At 46.0% G+C, this 12366-nt stretch overlaps 1 protein-coding gene across 1 annotated transcript in view; it reads right to left on the bottom strand.

Annotated features, from left to right (window-relative positions):
- LOC121287455 (protein CBFA2T1-like) overlaps positions 1-12366 on the bottom strand; it is a 146599-nt gene that overhangs the window by 78205 nt on the left and 56028 nt on the right. The gene's annotated exons all lie outside the window — the stretch shown is intronic.

The raw sequence follows: 12366 nt of genomic DNA, 5'->3' as shown, positions 1-12366 counted from the left end.
TGTGAACTAATTTTGAAAGGAGTTTGCTAGATTTCTATTAACCGCAGCTATTAAGGAGTTGGGGCAAAGGCGGGTGTATGGAGTGAGAGCGCAGAACTGCCATGATCTCAAGAGGCTAAACGGCCGACTCCTTTCTTCCCAACTTCCCTGCTCAAACAGGAAGGAAGGTATAACCTTAAAATTAGAGCGAGGCCACTCAGGGGCAATGTCAGGAAGCTCAGCGTCACAGGAAGGGTAGTAGAAATTTGAAACTCTCTCCTTCAAAAAAGCTGCTGCTGGGGTCAAATGAAAAAATTCAAAACAGCGATTGGTACATTTTTGTTAAGCAAAAGCGCTAAGGTTTATGTGGGAGCTTGCTATGCACAAATTGGTTGCTGTGTTTCCTACATTGCAACAGTGGCTACACTTAAAATTAAACTACTTCATTGGCTGTAAAGCACTTTGCGATGTCCTGAGGCTGTCAAAAGCACTATACAGATGCAAGTTAATTCATTTTTGTGTTTTCGTATCTTTATGTCTGTAAACTTGAGGTCACCCAAAACCGCTTGTGTTCTTACTTGCACCTAGTCCTGTTCCCCTATCACCCCTGTGCTCGCTGACACACAGTGGCACCTGATTGTGCAGTGACTTGATTTTAAAATTGTCATCCTTGTTTTCAAATTTTTCTATGGCCTCACACCCCCAATCTCTGTGATCAACTCCCCACAACCCTCTGGGGTATCTGCACTCTACTCCTCCAATCTTGTCCTCCTGTGCATCCCTGACTCTACTCCCTCTAACACTGGTGGTCGTGCTTTCAGTCGCCCAGGCCCCAAACTTTGGAGTCCCCTCTCTACACCTCCGCCTTGAAGATACTCCATAAAACCCACCTCTTTTGCCAAGCCTCTGGTCATCTGGCCTAATATCTCCTTGTGTGGCTCAGTGTCAAATTTTGTTTTAGACTGCAGCTGTTTAAGAAGGCAGCTCACCACCATCTTCTCAAGGGCAATTAGGGATGAGCAACAAAATGCTGGCCTAGCCAGCGACACTCACATCCTGTGAAGGAATAAGAAAAATACTCCCCTAAAGCACCTTGGGATGTTATAAATATACTGTTGTTGTTGTTTTGGTGACTACCCCGCCCCCAACCCAGCCCTCCCACCACCCCTGATACCCCCTCCACCCCGTCCCATTTGTGCATCGGATCCTGCTTCAGTGTAGTAATTAACCCTATAATTAGCTCTGCTTTCAACATTGCTAGGAGAAATCCTCAGTCACTGTGGAGGATGCCATTTGGCTCCTTGCCCAGTTCAGTCTCTGTTCCTGGGAACAATGCCAGAGGATGTTAACATTGCAACTGCACGCTGTGGATGTGGGTTCCAGCAAGTGACGTTGGCATGACTGAGAGCAATCCAACAAATGAAGGCTCAGTAAAGTACAACGTGAGAGAGAGAGAGAGAGAGAGCTCCTGAGGATTTTGCAGATCCACCTATCTTTTTTTCCACCTCGTTTCTCAAGAGATCTTCAGTCGGTGTCAGTCCGAGGCTGTGTGATGCTGTCGGTGTCCAGGCACCCCAAGGAAAGGGGAGGGAAAGCATTGCACTGCTGGAAAATGCCTGTGCAGACATCAGGTGAGAACAGGATTGGGCGTGAACAGGATGGTCCCCAGTGATTGATCAGTCTGCCGCCACTCACCATAGCACATGAAAATTAGCCATGTGGACACATCACCAGAGGGTGCCTGAGACAGATCCTAGATTTTTCACAGATAATACTTGGTCCCTGTGCTTCCCTGGACTGACTTTCATTGCCTGAGGGGTGGGAAACGGGAGGTGGATCGGGGTGGAACTTTCCGGGGAATATTTTGTCTCTTATTGCACCCCACCCCCCCCCCAAAGTTCCCCCCAGCCCGCAGGGGTATTTTTTGCATTTCCCAGGAGATTACATGACGGTGAGTGTAAGGAAGTTTAGTCACACTGCAACAGCCATCATGAATGTGTGGCAGGCTTTAATGGAGCAGCTGGGTTTTTCCTGTTTGTCAGTTTTGTATTTTCCTTCCTTGGCTCCAGAGGACTAGGTTTAAGTGAGTGAAAAATAAGTTAGACAGATACTAGGGGAGAACATCTTTGCTTGAAGCATTTGGGATCATTGGTCAGCTTATATATGAGGGAACACACAAATAAGAGGGGGAAAAAGACCAGCGCACATTACAACACACTGATATGTTGTAATGTGTGCACGCTATCCATGCTCCACATCACCCCCCGCAACCACACCCGCCCCCCCCCCCCCACCCCCACCCCCTGCCATTGGCACTCAGGCAATCTGCTGGGGGGAGACGGAAATAATGGGAGGATTTATACATAGGGCAGTATGGAAGAGATACGCTGGAAAATTGCTCTCCCTTGGCCAGTTAAGCTGCAGGAGACCACGGTGACAGCGTGACATAAACCTCAACGACAACAAGAACAATAACATGCGTTTGTGTAGAGCCATTTCTGTAGTAAAATGTCCCAATATGCTTCACAGAAGCTTTATTAAGCAGAATTTGTCAGGAGGTATGTTTTAAAAAGCATTGTAAAAGAGGGGAGAGAAGTGGAGAGAACTCTAGCTGATGTAGCAAAACGATGAAAACTGGGGATACACAAGAAAACCATAATTGGAGGAGCACAGATATTTTGGAGGGCTGTATGACTGGAGGGGTTTACAGAGATAGGGAGGGGTGAGGCTGTGAAGGGAACTGAAAACAAGGGTGAGAATTTTAAAATTGTGGCTTTGCCGGACCAAAAGCCAATGCAGGTCAGTAAGCACTGGGGTGAATGGTGGATGGGACTTGGTTTGAGTTAGGACACAAGACAGGAGACCAACCTAACATCTATTTGTAGAATATATTGGTTAGCCTCAGGAACTCTGCCAATCTATGGGAACTGCTGGACAGGAAAAAAAAAAAAATGAAGTGCATCTCGTTCATCTTCTGCCAGTCTCCAAGTCACATGGATACAATAATAATGGAGTTGTTGATTTATCACAGCAATGGATCTCTGCCAATTGAGTCTACAACAGACCTGGACGGGAATTGAGGACAACTGCAGTTGCAGGAGAGCTTTGGCAAACTGAGGTTCGAAGCTGTCAGTTCTCCCTCAAGGGTGCCACACTTAATGTATGTCATGGATGAAATTACTCAAATGCTACGTCCCAAAAATGTTACTTTGAATGGTTGTTAGAGACTAGATCTTCGAGACACTCAAGTTTGAATGCTAAGGTGGGAGAATTAGAGCACTAGAGAGAGAGCTGGGACACCAGACCTGGTCTGACCCTCCACTATTCTCTGGCCAGGCCAATGAGACGCCATGCCTTCAGGACAGGAAGCAGACACTTGGGTTGGAGTTGAACATATAGAATACATTCTTCGTGAAGTGGTGCACCGAAATATTTTAGCACAGGTGTGGGCAGCTGCTCAGCTTTATTGTCCCTGATGAACTCACTCACACACAAACAAACCAGTCTCTTACTTTACACCATGACAACATTTCCACCGCTGTCACTGCGAGCTGAAACACTGGAAGTGAAGGCAGAAAGACTTAATCCGGTCAGGAGTTTTAATGAAAAACATGTTTGTTTTGAACTTTACATGTATCTCCTAGGCAACGTACAGCAACCAGGACTCATCAACCAGGACTGGTGTTGCAGTATTAGGTAGTCTTGAGTTCTTTTTTATAAAATGCATTCTTGGTGTATGGGCGTTGAAGAGTAGTTTTTTTTATTCACTCATGTGATGTGGGCATCGCTGGCTGGGCCAGCATTTATTGCCCATCCCTAATTGCCCTTGAGGAGGTGGTGGTGAGCTGCCTTCTTGAACCGCTGCAGTCCATGTGGTGTAGGTACACCCACAGTGCAGTTAGGGAAGGAGTTCCAGGATTTTGATCCAGCGACAGTGAAGGAACGGCGATATATTCCAAGTCAGGATGGTCTGTGGCTTGGAGGGAAACTTCCAGGTGGTGGTGTTCCCATGCGTCTGCTGCCTTTGTCCTTCTAGATGGCAGTGGTTGTGTGTTTGGAAGGTGCTGTGGAATGAGCCTTGGTGAATTCCTGAAGTGCATCTTGTAGATGTTACACACTGCTGCTACTATGCATCGGTAGTGGGGGAGGTGAATTTTTTGTGGATGTAATGCCAATCAAGCGGGCTGCTTTGTCCTGGATGGTGTCGAGCTTCTTGAGTGTTATTGGAGCTGCACTCATTCAGGCAAGTGGGGAATATTCCATTACACTCCTGACTTCTGCCTTGTAGATGCAGGACAGGCTTTGGGGGGTCAGGAGGTCAGTTACTCACCGCAGGATTCCTAGCTTCTGATCTGTTCTTGTAGCCACTATATTTATTTGGCTAGTCCAGTTCAGTTTCTGATCTATGGTAACCCTAGGATGTTGATACTGGGGGATTCAGTGATGGTAATGTCATTGAATGTCAAGGATTGATGGTTAGAGTCTCTTTTTATGGAGATGGTCATTGCCTAGCATTTGTGCAGCTCAAATGTTACTGCCAATGTGTGCACTGCAAGATCTCACATACAGCAATGGGACAATGACCACATAATGTTCTTTTAGTAATGTTGGCGGGGGGATAAATATTGGTCAGAGCTCTAGAAAGCCTCTTTCAAATAGTGCCATGGGATCTTTCACATCCATTTGAGAAGACGGACTTGGCCTCAGCTGAACATCTTATCTGAAAGACGGCATCTCTGACGGCGCAGCACTCCCTCAGCACTGGCACTGGGGTGTCAACTTGAGTTATGGACTGAAGAATCTGGAGAGGGCCTTAAAGCTTCAACCTTAACATACGAATGCTTTGTGCAGTTGTATCAAATGCTACTCTACATTCTTTTGGAGGAGATGTGAGCATCGTATAATCTTGACATCAAGTTAGCGAGCGAATAGATTTGATCTGAACAGATCCAGCACTTGTGCGATACAGATTGAGCATCCTTTATCCGTAAATCTGAAGCCCAAATACATCCAAAAACCGCGCTTTTTTTGAACCTCATCAACCTTTAGCATGGGAAGTCTAGTTGTTTGTCTGCATGGTTTACCTTGCAATTTTTGTGGTGACTATGTCAAAAAGAATTTTTTCCAGGTGCCCTGTATTTATTATTCAGTGATACATCTAACTTTTCTAGCCATTTTGTTTACCTTAGACTATAGCTAGCCTAGGCTTAGGCCATCGTAATATAAGTTTACATGCGGTATCCAAAAACTGAAGTAATCTGAAATCCAAAATGCAATCGGGCCGGAGGGTTTTGATAAAGGATACTTGACCTGTAATATTCCCACAGTGACTTTCCCTGGCTTGTTACTTTGGGTTTGAGTCATGTTGCTTGTGCATATCTTATTCCCTTTTATTACTGTTTAGCTCAACTATTGGCACCGTATGCAGTTTTGGGGCTAGTTCTCCTTTGCAGTTTTCAAATTACTATAAGAATTAGGGAGCAGGAGTAGGTCATTTGGCCCCTTGAGCCTGCGCCACCATTCAGTAAGGTCACGGCTGATCTTTGACCTTAACCTCACCTTCCCTGTCCCTTGGTTCCCTTAGAGCCCAAAAATCTGTTAATCTCAGTCTTGAATATATTCAATACTGAACATCCACAGCCCTGAGGGATAGAGAATTCCAAAGGTTCATAACCTTCCGATGAAAGAGGCTTCTCCTCATGTGAGTTCTAAACGACTGACCCTGTATTCTAAGACCTCTAAGATCTCTAGCTCTGGACTCCCAGCTAGGGGAACATACTCCCCTGTCAAGCCCTTCCAAGAATTTTATATATTTCAAATGAGATCAATGAAATCTCATTCTCCTAAACTCTAGGGGATATAGGCCTAGGCTTCGCTGTCTCTCCTCATTTCTCCTTCAATAGGATAAAGGTTTAGCTTTGTTTTCTGGGCAGTCCACACAGAGGAACAGCAGCAACAGTGAACATCATCATGAGGGCAATTTTCACCAGTCACTGAGTGTGGAAACTTTGGAAGCAGAAATAGAAAAAGCTTCATCCACTTAGGGCTTCAGTCTGTTTTGAACTCTAGGTAATTTGGATTACCATTTTTTAAAAAAAAAATCACTCTTGAAGTATGGGATTGAAGTCAGTGAACATTCAAGTTTCCTTCAGTTCTGCATGTGCCGGCTGCCCTCAAGCCCTCACCCTGGGCCACTTGTGACGCATGAAGAGTGCGAGCTTGCCATCGCACCAAAGCTTGGTTTTGTCATCACCTGCACACGTAAACTCATTGGTAGAGATCACATTTGGGATCAGGAAGGAATCCTATCGGTGTTTCCTCTCCATGGTTGAGGCCAGTGGTGGTGTGGCTTTCCCTCTGCTGACTAACTCTACACAGGCAGTGGAAAAAAAAAAAATCTCTGACCCTCGTGATTCAGTTGCACACCACTGTTATCAACAGAGTCACTGAGGGCGTTTTAGTAAAATATGGAATCATAGAATGGTACAACACAGAAGGAGGCCATTCAGCCCTCCTGCCAGTGTCAGCTCTTTTCAGAAGAGCTATCAAGTTAGTCCCACTTCCCTGCCCTTTCCCCACAACCCTGCGAATCTCTCCTTTTCAAATCTATATCAATTCGCTTTTGCAAGTTACTAATGAATCTGCTTCCAACCCCCCTTCCAGGCAGTGCATTCCAGATCACAACTCACAGTGTTAGTAAAATCTTTTCATTTCCCCTTGGCCTTTTTGTCAATTATCTGAGATCTGTGTTCACTGGTTCCCAGCCTCCTACCAGTGGAAGCAATTCCTCCCTGTCTACTCTATCAAATGCTGCACAGTTTATTTGAATATCTTATTAATAATAAATTAAAATATGGTCTTGAAATGATGTGGTGAGATACTAGGCGCAAATGCGTAATGTTTCTGTCTGAAATCCCACTCCATTATTTTAGCTACAGAGTGAAAACATAACAGCTTAAACGTCTGGCTAAAACAAGAGAGAGCAATTCCTGATGAATGCATTAGGTACTTGCATCAATCATCAGACAGCATCATCCCAAGGCCCATAAATAATAAAGACCAAATATCCAAGGGTGGTCTTGTGGGTTAAATATTCAGAAACCAATTCAAGTGCCACTCTCGTCTGAAACTCCCTTCCCCGATGCATTACTGCTTTGCTTTGCAATGAGTCTCCAGTGGCTGGTGTTTCGATGCAGAACACCAAACCAGATGCTCCTGCTCTTGGGGATTCATTTCTGCTCTCTTCACCTCCATCTAGGGAAGGTAGTGGGGATGAAGTGGCCTTTCAACAGTCCACAAACAGCACCTCCTCGTGGCCAAGCCAACAATGGTCGAGACAACAACTATCCCCTTCTACAGCCTCCCCCAGCCCCAAGTTGCACCTTCCATTCTTTTCTTCTCTGGCTGTGATCTACTCCTGGAGACCCCCTTCCTCCTGTCCGTGATCTCCTGGAGATCCTGTTTTCTCCTGCCCCTGATCTACTGGAGATCCTGCTTCCTCCTGCCTGTGATCTACTGAGGATCCCCCTTCCTTGTGCCCCTGATCCACTGAAGATCCTGTTTCCTCCTGCTCCTGAACCACTGGAGATGCTTCCTCCTGCTTATGATCTACTGGAGATCCTCTTCCTCCTGATCTACTGAAGACGCTTCCTCATGCTCCTGATCTACTGGAATCCCCCTGCCACTGATCTACTTGGATCCCCCTTCCTTCTGCCCTGAACCACGAGGATCCCCCTTCCTCTTGCAGCAGATCCTTTAGCCCTCACAATTCTAACTCGCTTCACAATCCTGTCTTGTTACACCTCTCCTCAATTTCAAAAACCACCTCCAAAAATGACCTCGATACATGCATGCACCCACAATAATCACACGCAAATAAAAAAATGTAAGCACGACAAATAATTAGTATAGTAAAGTCATTTTCCCAAACAGCGAGCTCCCAGATATTGCATTTGAGTTGAATGTTGATTGCTGTAAGAACCCTTCCACAATAATAACACCCCCTTTACTAACCTCTCTTCATCCCCACCCTCCCCTTCCCTGTTCCATATTGCTCAGAAAATTCAGCATTAATATGGGATGCGTGACAATTAAAAAATAAAACATTTCTGAGTGGCCCTGCAGCCTGGGATCAGAGCGAGCGACAGATGGTAAACAGGACCACACTTTACATTGAAAATGCAAATAGCAGCTCAACGCCTAAACAAAAACAGGACATCCTCACTCACAATCTGTTGTGCTGCAATCACATTCAATGCAGCAGCACACCTTCTGTCAATCGGCATGGCCTCATTTCACAGACACTACCATAAAATTAATATATTAGACAATATTCTATTCTGCACAGCCGGGTCTGCCCAAATATTCCTTGTGATGTTTCCCCAACCACCCCCACCCCCTCCCATCTCCTGAAGCCATCCACTGCCTTTATGTGGTGCAGTTCCTCCCCAGTACCTCCTCCAAATGGTCATTTGTCACCAAGCACTGCCAGGTGGTCCAACCACAGGGAGATACCATGGTCGAAAACTATTGGGTTTATCCTGGTCTCCATAACAGTCACTTACTTGCGCACAATACCTAGGGTGACACTCCCTGTAACAGTACTGAGGGAGGACTGAGCATTGACACATACAAACTTATGAATTAGGAGCAGGAGTAGGCCACTCAGCCCCTCGAGCCTGGTCTGCCATGCAATAAGATCAGGGCTGACCTGAATGTAACCTCAACCCCACATTCCTACCAACACTCGATAACCTTTCACCCCCTTGTGAAACAAGAATCTATCTAGCTCTGCCTTAAAAATAGTCAAAGGCTCTGCTTCCACTGCCTTTCGAGGAAGAGAGTTCCAAAAACTCACAGCCCTCAGACTAAAAAATTCTCCCCATTTCTGTCTTAAATGAGCGACCCCTTATTTTTAAACTGTGACCCTGGATATGAATCTAGAACTAGGGGGCACTGTTTAAAAATAAGGGGTCGCTCATTTAAGACAGAGATGAGGAGAATTCTTTTTCTCTCAGAGGTCTGAGAGTCTTTGGAACTCTTCCTCAAAAGGCAGTGGAATCAAAGTCTTTGAATATTTTAAGGCAGAGCTCGATAGATTCTTGTTTCATAAGGGGGTGAAAGGTTACTGAGGATAGGCGGGAATGTGGGGTTGAGGTTACAATCAGGTCAGCCATGATCTTATTAAATGACACAGCAGGCTCGAGCAGTGGAGTGGCCTACCCCTGCTCTTAAATCGCTTGTTCCTTATAGAACAAAGAGTGACACCGAGCCAGACAGGATAGTATTAGGACAGGTGACCAAAAATTTAATCAAAGTGGTAGGTTTTAAGGAGTGTCTTAAAGGAGGGAAGTGAGGAAGAGAGGTGGTGAGGTGTAGAAAGAGAATTCCAGAGCTTCAGCCCTAGGCAACTGACAGTGCGGCCACCAATGGTGGAGAGATTAAAATTGGGGATACCCAAGAGGCCAGAATTAGAGGAGCACAGATGTCTTGGGAGGGGTTGTGCAGCTGGAGATTATAGAGATAGGGAGGGGTGAGGCGATAGAGGGAATTGAAAACAAGGGTGAGAATTTTAAAATTTAGATGTTGCTTGACTGGGAGCCAAAGTAAGTCAGTGATCAGGGAACAGAACTTGCTGTGAGTTAAGACAGGGACAGCAGTGTTTTGAATGACCTCCAGTTTACAGACGGTAATTCTAGAGGTGATAACGTCACGAATGAGGGGGTTCTGTAGCAGATGAGTTGAGATGGGGTGAAGTTAGACAATGTTACAGAGGTGTAAATAGGTGGTCTTAATGATGTCACGGAAGCTCATCTCGGGGTGGGTCAAGTCTGACGCCATGAATGGAATGTTTAAACTGAGACTCCTCTGGTGGATAGAAATCAGGAAGGAAGTGTCGGTTGATGTTCTTCTTTCCGGGAGGCCAGGGCCCACAACTACATCTTTACTGCTTTCTCAACTGAGATGTGCTAAAAGAGCACAGATCATTGAGGGCACTCGGAAGCTTTTCTGAGTATATGACTCGGACAAACAAAACCAATGTATTATGTGCTGACATCTCACTCAAGAGACTTAAGCACAAAAATTAGGCTGATGTTCCAGTGCAGTGCCAAAGGAATACTGCACTCTCGGAGAGGCTGTCTTTCAGATGTTACTTTGAGACCCTCCTTGCCCTCTAGGTGGAGGTAAAAGATCCCATTACACTATTTCAGAGGGAAACTGGAGGGGTCTTCATGGTATCTTGGCCAATATTTATCTCTCAACAAATATCATTAAAGTGGATTATCCCATCGTCATCACATTGCTGTTTGTGGGAGCTTGCTGTGTAAAAACTGGTTGCCTCAATTCGTACATTACAACAGTGACTGTGCTTGAAAAGTACTTCATTGGCTGTAAAGTGCTTTACGACTTCCTGAGATTGTGAAAAGTGCTGTTTAAATGCAGGTTCCTTCTTTGTGTTAGGGGTCACAAAACCTCAATAAATTTTCTCTCACTAATTCAGTGAAACGTAGCCTAAAGTAGCTTCCCTATGCTGCGTATCACACCCCCCAACCCTTCCCAACAAACTCCACCTCCCCATTGGGGTCAGCTAACCCAACCCTGGCTAGTAAGCTAATCTTTAACCTGCCAGTTCCACGTTTATGATGCCAGCCATGGCTCAGTTGGTAGCACTCTCACCTTTGAGTCACAGGTTCAAGTCCCCACTCCAGCTCTTAAGCGCATAAGTCAATCTCATACTCCAGTGCAGTACTGAGGGAGCAGTGCATGGTCGGAGGTGCCATGCTTCAGATGCGATGTTAAACCGAAGCCCCATTTACCTGCTTGGGCGGATGTATCAGATCCTATGGTACTATTTCAAAAGAGGGCAGGTCAACCTTGGTGTCCCAGTCAATATTTATCCCTCAATCACCATCAGAAGAACAGGTTACCTGGTTATTATCACATTGCTGTTTGTGGGAGCTTGCTGTGCACAAGGTTGGTGCTGCATTTCCTACCTTACAACAGTGACTACACTTCAAAAAAAAAAACTCAATTGGTTGTAAAGCACTTTGAGGTAGCTGGTGGTCATGTAAAGCGCGATAGAAAACACTATTGGAGGCGGGTGGAGGTAACCTATCGCTCCTGTTTGTTTCTCAAACACTTGGTACGCAGACAGGGTTTGGCCCAAGGAAGAACCGATCAGTTTGTGGCGAAGATGTAGATCCAGATTTGGATCCTGGGGCAGGATTTTCCGGTGGTTGGGCGGGCGCAGCGGGAGTGCCGGGAAGCGGCTGAGAAACAGCCCCCGCCACCCGCAAATCGGCCCCCCCTCCCCCCCCCACCCCCGACTGCGATTTCACGCTGACTGGCCAATTAACGGCTAGCCAGCGTGGAGGGCTCGCTGGGACCCTCAGCATTGCCCTGGGGGTGGGGTCAGGAGGAGTGTGAGCTCAAAAGTCTACACATGTGTGGGGGGGTGGTGGGTGGGGAAAGAGCATGCACTGAAAGCACCCTGAAGGCAGGGGGGCCACCTCAGAGAGCTGAACAATTTTAAAATCAAAAATAAAGATCTTTAAAATCTGAAAATAACGTCCCAACATGGGACTCACTCACAGTAACATCAGCAGAACAAAAATTCTGCCCAAAGATTTGTGCTTTATTTTTTATTTAATTGTGGAACCCTCATCCTGCCCGCGGATGAGGTTTGCTAAAATATCAAGGGGCCGCCTGGCCGATTTGCCCAAAAAATAGGTTTGCGTTAATTGATTAAGGGCCTTAATAGGCCTCTCAATTGTCAGCGGGGGCGCTGCTGACTCTCACGTGCGCTCGCCGACCGAAATAGCGCACGAGTGCGCGGTGACTTTGGGATGCTCGCCCGACATCATCGCACGCTATTTCACACCCAATCGGGCCAGGCATGCGCCCACCCTCGGGGTGTAAAATCCTGCCCCTGGAAATTTTTTTTAGAGGGTGTTGTTAACTTTGGGAGATGGGGCAAAATGACATTTAATTTTAAGATTTTGTGGAGCTGTATTGGATTTAGAACGTTGTTGGTTGTTTTAGGACGTTGGGGATTGGCTCAGCTGCTGTGGTGCAATTTGTCACAGCTGTCAAAATGTGAGCAGAGTTTTCAGAGCAGCTTGCTGGATGCGGATTAGCCTGAAGCCTCCTCATTGAGATGGAAATAAAAAGATTTATATTTTCAGCTTTCTAGTTACAGAGCATCAACCAGGCAGGGAAAAGCCTCAAGGAAGAGCTGCATAATGGTAATAACATTGAGCTAGCACAGCATGGTGGAGGTCTGCGCTCTACTAAGTGCCCTCTTCACTTGTTTTCTTTCTGTCACTTATAGCAAAAGCAACAGGTATGAGCTGGTTGTTGGCCAAGGTTTTGTTGTATAGAGCTCTT

Source organism: Carcharodon carcharias, chromosome 14 (genome assembly GCF_017639515.1).
Source record: "Carcharodon carcharias isolate sCarCar2 chromosome 14, sCarCar2.pri, whole genome shotgun sequence".
NCBI classification, from domain to species: Eukaryota; Metazoa; Chordata; class Chondrichthyes; order Lamniformes; family Lamnidae; genus Carcharodon; species Carcharodon carcharias.
Note: the sequence above shows the minus strand (reverse complement) of the source record. Positions and strands in the feature narration are given on the sequence as shown.